The sequence below is a fragment of the Suncus etruscus genome, chromosome 1, assembly GCF_024139225.1.
Source record: "Suncus etruscus isolate mSunEtr1 chromosome 1, mSunEtr1.pri.cur, whole genome shotgun sequence".
NCBI classification, from domain to species: domain Eukaryota; kingdom Metazoa; phylum Chordata; class Mammalia; order Eulipotyphla; family Soricidae; genus Suncus; species Suncus etruscus.
In genome coordinates, this window is record NC_064848.1 from 147,537,079 (window position 1) to 147,546,206 (window position 9,128).

A 9,128-nucleotide genomic window follows, 5' to 3' on the forward strand; every position below is an offset into this window, starting at 1 on the left:
CCTCAAAAAGAAGTTGCTTGGAGAGTTCAAGGCAGATGCCCCCTCCTTTATTTTTTTTTCTTTTTACCAGGGTTTAGATCAAAGGCCCAACTTTGTATTCTTAAAGGAATTTTTTGTTGAGAATGAACTCAACAAGTTAAGCATTTTCTTTGCATGCAAAAGACCTGTGTCCAATCTCTAGTACCACATGTCTCTGAGCACTGCTACGAGTGGCTTATTAAAAAAAAAACAACAACAACAAAAAAACCAACATCCATCACTTATCGTCTTTCACCAACTCCATCTTATTTTCTGGGCCATGATTTTTTAAAAGCAAAAGTAAACACCAAGAATAAATGTGATGAGCTGAGAAGCAAACAGCACTTAAATTATAATTAATTATTACTTATATTGCAAGCATTCAGTTATCAGGAGGACTCAACAGGCTTTTTATAAAATACCTTTGATTGACAGAGTTCTGGAGGCCAGAAGCTTATTGATGGCTTCATGGAGACCATAGTAAACACAGGGGAGTTAGTACCCACCAGAGAGAGGGTGCTACTATCGCACTCCTGCCTGGCACACCTCAATTCAGAGTTGAGATCCCTAAAGAGGTCAGTTGTTGGGGACTGACTTGTTTGAGGCCATTTTGCTGTTCTTTCTGCCATATTCCAGCTTTTCACCTTAAAGCTATTTTGCAGTCTTGCTGTAAGTTTTTGAGCTATAGAGAAAGGAATGTGCAACTGTAGATATAATTAACTCTAGCCCGGAGGAGAGCAACACTGTCCGGTACCGTTATCAGAAACTAGGCCTCACTCCTTAAGACCACATTTCGGAGTGAACTAGGCTATTATCAATAAGTGTATGCTACATTGTCTGTTCAAGATCACTGAGGCAGGCACATCTTGCACCACCTGATAATCAAGCAATTAAAAATGCAGCTTGAAGGACACTAGAGGTTTCCATAGAAACAGCACGTTCAGCATAACTTGAAGGTCACCTAGACCCACTGCCCACTTCCTTATTTAGAGAATGCCTAAGTTTCTTTGTTCCTTGAAACCTGAAATATATCCTTGCCTTGTATGGGCCTTCGCGCCAAAAGTATGACTGACATCACCTTTGTACTGCCCCCTTCTCCTTCACTATATAAGAAGGAACTGTAGCCAATAAAGGTACCCTTGAACAGTGAGACGCTGCCTTGGGTCTTTATTATTAACCTCTTTCAGATTTTTTACAGGTGTGGTTGCTCTTCTACTCAGCAAAATAGGAGTGCGGTTGTCTGAGAAGCCTTTCCAGCTAATTCCTGCTGGCCGGGTCCCCCCTGGGGGGGCTTCAGGACCCCGCATTTTGGCGCCCAACGTGGGGCTCGAAGACCACCGCCACACTCCGAACGACTACGGGTCGGCGAGTCCGGAGCTGTTTCGTAAATCGCAGGATATACCCCATCCGGGTAGGCGTTGAAACGAGTTAGCCTTAATCAAATATTTAAACTGCAGTTTTTTCAGTCGTTCTGATCACCGCCCCTGATTGGCTCTTGGGGCTTCGCCCGTTGGCTTCACTTCCATGGGTGTTTTCATTGAGTACTGAACTTAAATTCATTATTGATATTCAGTCTGAGTTGAAAGCCAGACATGTAGAGGTTACCAAAAAAGAATATTTGTAATTTTCTTATGTTTATTCATAATGTATGTCATTGGTTTATTATTACCTGTCCAGAAATTGTTGCGTCCACTTGGGACAAAGTAGGACATGAAATGAGTGATTATTTTGTAAATAATGATGATTCACAGAAGGAAAAAATTATGTTCCAATATTGGAGCCTGTTAAGAGATATCATTGTAACTAAAAATGCCGGAACCGCCAAAGACATCATCCATGCCGTTGAATCTCATGTACAACAAGTCTCCCGTGAGTGTTCCAGGACTCCCTCTCGTTCTAATTCTGTCTCTCATCTCCCTTCTCCCTCTGAGAATACTTCCCCTTGTCCTCCCTCCACCACTGATTCTTCTACCTTTGTCTCCAAAGTAACTAATGCTCTTAAAGATCTCTCTAATGCTTCTCATTTATATCCCTCCCTTACTTCTGTCCATACTTCTGCTCTATGCACCCAGACCCCTACAGAAGAGGCCGCTGCACCCTCTGTGCAAAATCCTAAACAGCCCTTCACTTCCCTAGCTTCAGCTCCGTCCCTGTTTCACCACCCTCCCCTCCTTAGCCAGCAATTGCAACAATACAAAGCCTTTAATTGGAAAAGCCTCAAAGAGCCATTTCAAGCCGTAACCTCCTATGGCCCCCAAGCCCCTTACACGCTCTCCTGCTTAGAATCTAAAAGCTGAACTCTTTGTCTCTTGGGAAGTTAACTTTTTTTTTCCGCTGCAAAGCCCTTGCAGATAGGCAGGAATCCTGATCTCTAAGCTCTTATAGCTGGCCTCGCCTCTTTTCATACCTTAAAGGTACAGCACACACTTTCCAGGTCCCAGCTTGCCAACATGGCTCTTGCTGCCCTCTGTGCCTGGAAGTCGCTCCCCAGAGCTGGCATTCCAGCAGCTCCCCCACACCGGCAACAAACTGTTGCTGCTTTCTCCTTTCCCCCCCCCCCCCTTTTTCTGACTTGAGTTCCCAACTCACCACAATTACATCCATGGTCTCTCACCTCTCTAACAAACTTGATAATGCTCTTGGCTCAAAAACCAGCGCTACCTTTCCTGTCTTTCTCCCTAATGGAGAAAGTCTTCCCCCCGCCTGCTCAGCAGCCTCCACCGCGGAGAACGCTCAGTCCCTAACCATGGCAGATTCCCTCCTCTCACCGCTCCCCCTCTTAAAGCTATAGATATGAAACTACTTGGCCAAATTAAAAATCTTAAACAAATCTTAAGCCTTCAAAAACAGGCTGCTTCTCTTAATTCACAGATTTCTGCCCTTCAGGCGTTTCCCCCCCCCTCCTAAATCTATAGTTGTCTGTCCTCTGCCCACTGAATTCCACGGCCAAGCCCCCCCTCTTGAGAATTCAAAGGAACAAACTAATAAAAGTGAGGCTAAGTGCCATAAAACAGAAACTGCTGCAGTGCCTACAAAAAATTCTAAGGGCACAGTAAGCAGGATAATTACAAAGTATCATCTGCTAAGCCATAAAACCTTGCGATATCTACACTTTGCTGTTAAAACTTCTGAGCCTAATGTACCCTTTACTTTGCTCAAACCAATCCTCAGCCTCCTTCAGTCTCTTTCCTGCCAGCCTTGGAGAACAGCCAGCTCAAGCCCTGACACTCCCACTTTAAGCCTTCCAATTCACCTTGAAATACCCAATCTTTGTTATTCAAAAAAAAAAAAAATCTGAAAAGTAGCATCTCTTGCATATTCTCAAATCAATTAATAAAACCATGATTCTCATGGTGCTTTTGCAACCCAGACTCCCCTCTTCGGTTGCCACTCCCTCTAATTCCAATAAATTAGTAATTAATCTTAAAAGATTGCTTTTTTTTTCTCTATATCATTACACCCTGCTGACTGTAAATAATTTGCCTCTAACCTTCCTGCTGTTAACTGTGCTAGCCCCTCCCCAAGTTATCAGTGAAAAACTCTGCTTCACCTTGTCAGCCCTACACTTCGTCAAATATGTGTTATTAGGTTTAGTGCATTAAGTAGTGTAAAGTAATTATTAAAACATTAAAAAGCAACAGAAAGATAAAGGCAATAAATTTTTTTTTCATGCCTCTCAGAAAATTTTAAAGCAAGGTCATAATTCTGTCACTTTACAGATAACAAAATATTGGTAAAAGAAAAACTTCTTTGTGTTTTAAAATCCAAACGAACACAAAAGTGTTAAAATTAAGTCTTATATTTCTATTAAAAGTTTTATTTTAATTTTTAAAGTATTTACAAAATTATGTGAAAAATAATGTGGTTAGCCTTTTTAAACAATATAGTTAATTTAATGCACAGTAAACACCTAAGTATGCTTTATAGTACCCTTAGTTTTAACTTTGTGCTACAGCAATGGTTGTTCTTTATTTCTGCATTAAAAAAAAAAAAAAAACTATTATTTTAAGTGCATTCAAAATATCAGCACATTATACAAATCTGTATATTTGTGTCGCAGTAAAAAAATAATATTGATGAAAAATATATTATATATAATTTTATAAGTAATATATAAAAGTAACTAAACTTTATAAGCAAATTAACTAGTATTAAATATAATTTTAGTCTTAAGTTCTAGGTGTGTAAATGCATCAGATGTCTTTAACTATATTTTATAATAATCTAAGCATTTAGTTAATTTAGTATATAATATTTTTTACAAATTATTCACTTAAAGTCTTCATAGTAAAAACAGTTGTTTGTTTTTTAAAATCAGTTTTTTATACCTTTAATAATCATAGTTCATGCTATTGTGTTTAATCATAAAAATTTTAACACTTTATTGCAGCTGTCTTACTATTCTACTGCAAAACCAATTTAAAGAAAACCTATTCATTTACAGCAAATGATTTCATACTTCAGAGTGAAGACTCCTTCTACAGTGCTCATTAACCATTTTACTTAATGTTTTAAACTTCAAATTAAAATTGTTTTAAAAATGTTTTGTGTTAAATCTAAACCTTAAAATTTATTTTCAGCAAAGTTCCACTCCATCTACATTAAGTACTTCTCAAAACTAAAAAAGTTTTTCTACAAAATTTTTTTTCTTCTCACAAACATGCTAGCTAAATATTTAAAAGCGCTTGTCAATTTTTTTATAAATAAGTCTTAAATCAATCCTTTTGTCTGTTTATGTGTCTGTTGTGATGAATGAAAGTGGCCACAAGTGTAAAATGTTGTGTTTAGTGTTGTTTTGTTTTGTCTGTTTATTTGTTATCTCTACATTTTATAATAATACAATTTTTAAAGCCTTATCCATTTTTTAAATTTCAATTAATTTTTTCAACCTGGTTCAGTCTGGTCAGTTCACAGACTGGCATCTTACAACTAAAAATCATGTGTTAAAAATTATGTATTAAGCTAGCTTTGTCCTTCTAAGAACATGGCGGAGGGTGTGGAGAATGGCAAACCCCAGATTTCTCAATGGCCATCGGGGATAACTTTTCCCTGGAGAATTTCTGGACTTTGCAGTCACCTGGCTTTCCTGCTATGTGTAAGTTCAAGCCTATAGAATATGTATTTATGGCTAAAAAATAGCATCCAGCTTTAACATAATAACTAGAAGTTTAAGAAAAATCCTTTATATTCAGTTTAAAAAAATTTTTTTTAATTAGCAATTGTTAATTATAAATTTTCTTTTATGCCAAAGTCTAACAGAGGTCAAATAGCATTCCCGTGGTATTCAAAAATAACTAGTGTAATGTAAATTGCTAATGTTTTCTGCAAATTCTTAATTTTTATATGAAGTAACCATTTTGCCTTCTGCCAAGCTGTTTTCTTATAAACCTCCTGCTAGACGCCATTCCTGCAAACCTGTTTCTAACTGACTCCACCTTTGACAATGCTGAATTAGACACTCTGCCTAGCTGCCTTGGATGCCCACCGATGCCACCAACAACCTCCATCCTCTCTACCTCCATCCCTTGGCCGGTCTTGCAAGTCGACCTTTGTGCCCTAGCCATGGGTGCAAGCCTATACTGGGGCACCTCCAATTTCCGCCTGCCTCAACCTCGTGCTGTTGACCCCGATGACTATTACTCCCCTGCTAGCGGTGGCTGCAACTCTGTTATTCGCCGTGATGTACTACGCCACCCCTTCACCACCTTCTACGTCTGCCCTGGTCACCACCGGCCCCGTTCCAGCGACTATAAGTGTGGCGCTCATAACCAACACTTTTGCGCCTCCTGGGGCTGTGAAACCACCGGAACTGCTTATTGGAAACCCTCTTCCTCCTGGGACTTCATCACCGTTTCACGCCCCCCAACTCCTCCTTTTCTGAACTGTGATGCATCCTCTGCTACCCGTGGTTGGTGTAACCCCCTCATCATCGAATTTACTGCTGCTGGACGTCAGCATCACTGGACTCAACCCGTACAATGGGGACTCAGACTTTACGTTAGGTGTACCGACCCTGGACTTCTTTTTTCCCTCCGTTTACTTAAACAGTTGCCGAATTCTCACCCCCTCGCCGTTGGTCCTAACACTTTTTTTCATCCTCATTCAGGTCCATCACACATGCCTTCTCCTCCTCCTCCTCTTCCATCTGCATCTTCTTCTCTCAGACAACTCACTATGCCTTCAGGTCCTTCTCCGTCCTCTCAGGTTATTCTCAATCTCATAAATGCTTCTGCTCTTGCCCTTACAGATCCTGCCTATGAAAGATGTTGGCTTTGTTTTTCTCCTCAACCTCCTTTCTATGAAGGTGTTGCAGTGTTTGGCAACCTTTCCTCTACCTCCAACCCCTCTGACCTCCGTTGGAACACACAACCTCAACATGGCATTACAGTCGGTCAAGTCGTAGGCTCTGGCCTCTGCATTAAGCCTAACGACTCCCTGCTTCCTAGCCAATTACTTGACGTGTGCAACGAAACTATTGACATCTACAATTCTTCCTCCTCACAACCCTATCTGTTAGCCCCCACTGGTACTTATTTTGCCTGTGCTTCTGGCCTTACTCCTTTCATCATTTGTTCCTCTTTTCTCCTTTCACATGATTACTGTATTCTCGTTATTCTCATTCCAAAAATCACCATTTCCCTCTCCTGCCGCCTCACCCTATTCCTATTCTTCTCAATCCCTTTCTCGACAATGCCGTGAGCCCTTCACCTCCATTACACTTGCAGTGCTCCTTGCTGTTGGCGCTACTGGCGCTGGCACTGGTATCTACTCTCTTGTATCCTCTCAATCCAATTTCCGCACTCTTACTCAAGCAGTGGAACAAGACATTAATGAAATCAAAACTAGTCTGCAATTTCTCACAGATACTATTAGTTCCCTTGCTGATGTTGTTCTCCAAAATCGTCGTGCTCTATATTTTGCCCTTATGTAAGAGGGGGGAGTCTGTGTAGCCCTTAAGGAACAATGTTGTATTTTCAAAGATAAACCTGGATTAGTTAGGAATAGCGTTCAACACATTGGTGACGGTATAAAAGATTTTGAAAAACATTTCGATGAAGAACAAGGCTGGTACCAGGGCTGGTTTTTCTCTTCTCCTTGGCTTCACACTATCTTGTCCACTATTTTGGGCCCACTCATTAGCCTCATGCTGCTCCTTTCTCTTAGCCCATGGATTTTCCGCAAAATCACTGCCTTTATTAAGAACCAGGTAGATGAACAGGCAAAAACCTCTATTCAGGTTAACTACCAGCATCTAACCCCGCGTGACTCCTGTGAAAACTTGGCTTTAGTCACCAAGCCGCCTTTCCAGCCACTAAGTTTCCAGGAGATAGAGCGCATAGCTAACAAGCGGAGCTCGCTCCGGCACTTGTGCTCTTGGCTGTGGAGACACCTACGACGGGATTAGCAAGGTCCCAGTTAGGGCACGGCCCAAAAAGGCTACAGCGCATAATTCGGATCCCTGTGCACACCCACGGCGTTTGTAGCCACCTTTTAATTGCGGCTTTGGCCGTGTCCGACCTGGTCAAACCTTGTATGCCTAAGACACGGTTCTTCCACCCGCTCACGACTTTCCTTCTTTTATTAGAAGAGAAAGGGGGAGATGTTGGGGACTGACTTGTTTGAGGCCATTTTGCTGTTCTTTCTGCCATATTCCAGCTTTTCACCTTAAAGCTATTTTGCAGTCTTGCTGTAAGTTTTTGAGCTATAGAGAAAGGAATGTGCAACTGTAGATATAATTAACTCTAGCCCGGAGGAGAGCAACACTGTCCGGTACCGTTATCAGAAACTAGGCCTCACTCCTTAAGACCACATTTCGGAGTGAACTAGGCTATTATCAATAAGTGTATGCTACATTGTCTGTTCAAGATCACTGAGGCAGGCACATCTTGCACCACCTGATAATCAAGCAATTAAAAATGCAGCTTGAAGGACACTAGAGGTTTCCATAGAAACAGCACGTTCAGCATAACTTGAAGGTCACCTAGACCCACTGCCCACTTCCTTATTTAGAGAATGCCTAAGTTTCTTTGTTCCTTGAAACCTGAAATATATCCTTGCCTTGTATGGGCCTTCGCGCCAAAAGTATGACTGACATCACCTTTGTACTGCCCCCTTCTCCTTCACTATATAAGAAGGAACTGTAGCCAATAAAGGTACCCTTGAACAGTGAGACGCTGCCTTGGGTCTTTATTATTAACCTCTTTCAGATTTTTTACAGGTGTGGTTGCTCTTCTACTCAGCAAAATAGGAGTGCGGTTGTCTGAGAAGCCTTTCCAGCTAATTCCTGCTGGCCGGGTCCCCCCTGGGGGGGCTTCAGGACCCCGCAGTCAGTGTAGAATTAACTCAATTAATAAGAGTCCTGGATGTTGCTGGATGATGGTGGATGGATGGTGAGGCCTTTCTCGGCCAGCCAAGGTGTCTGCATCCCCTTCTAGCTGGTGGGTCTGCAAGTTCAGGATAGTGGTGAGGAAATGATCCACAAGCAGTCAGTAGAAGTCAGGAGACAGGAAGCTTTATTAATACCCTAGCCACCAAGTGTGTATCTTACATGGCTTCTCAATTAACTTTTTAAGCAGTCCCTTTATCTGCCTACCCTGCATCTGATCCTGACTGCTCTCTCCAAACTGCCTACTTCTCCTGAGTCTTCTTCCAGAATCCTCTCCTAATCTCGTGCTGAATCTCCCTGAATTTCCTTTACACCTCTCAGGCAACCTTTCATAGACCTTTGTTACCTTCCATAGACCCCTCCCAGAAGTGGGCTGGTCTTACCATCAGGTAACATTGGAAAGGAAGTTGGGGGATAGGGTAACAGTCAAGACTCACAAAAACGGGCCGGAGAGATAGCACAGTGGTGTTTGCCTTGCAAGCAGCCGATCCAGGACCAAAGGTGGTTGGTTCGAATCCCGGTGTCCCATATGGTCCCCCGTGCCTGCCAGGAGCTATTTCTGAGCAGACAGCCAGGAGTGACCCCTGAGCACTGCCGGGTGTGGCCCAAAAACCAAAAAAAAAAAAAAAAAGACACACAAAAGCCACAAATTTGGGGCTAGAGTGATAGTACAGATAGGATTGTTTGCCTTGCAATCTGTCAACCTAGTTTGATCCCCAGCATC

At 41.9% G+C, this 9,128-nt stretch overlaps 1 pseudogene; it reads left to right on the forward strand.

The window, feature by feature from the left end:
• Positions 1 to 3,913: 3,913 nt before the first annotated feature.
• Positions 3,914 to 4,052, forward strand: LOC126030895 (uncharacterized; annotated as a pseudogene).
• Positions 4,053 to 9,128: the final 5,076 nt, after the last annotated feature.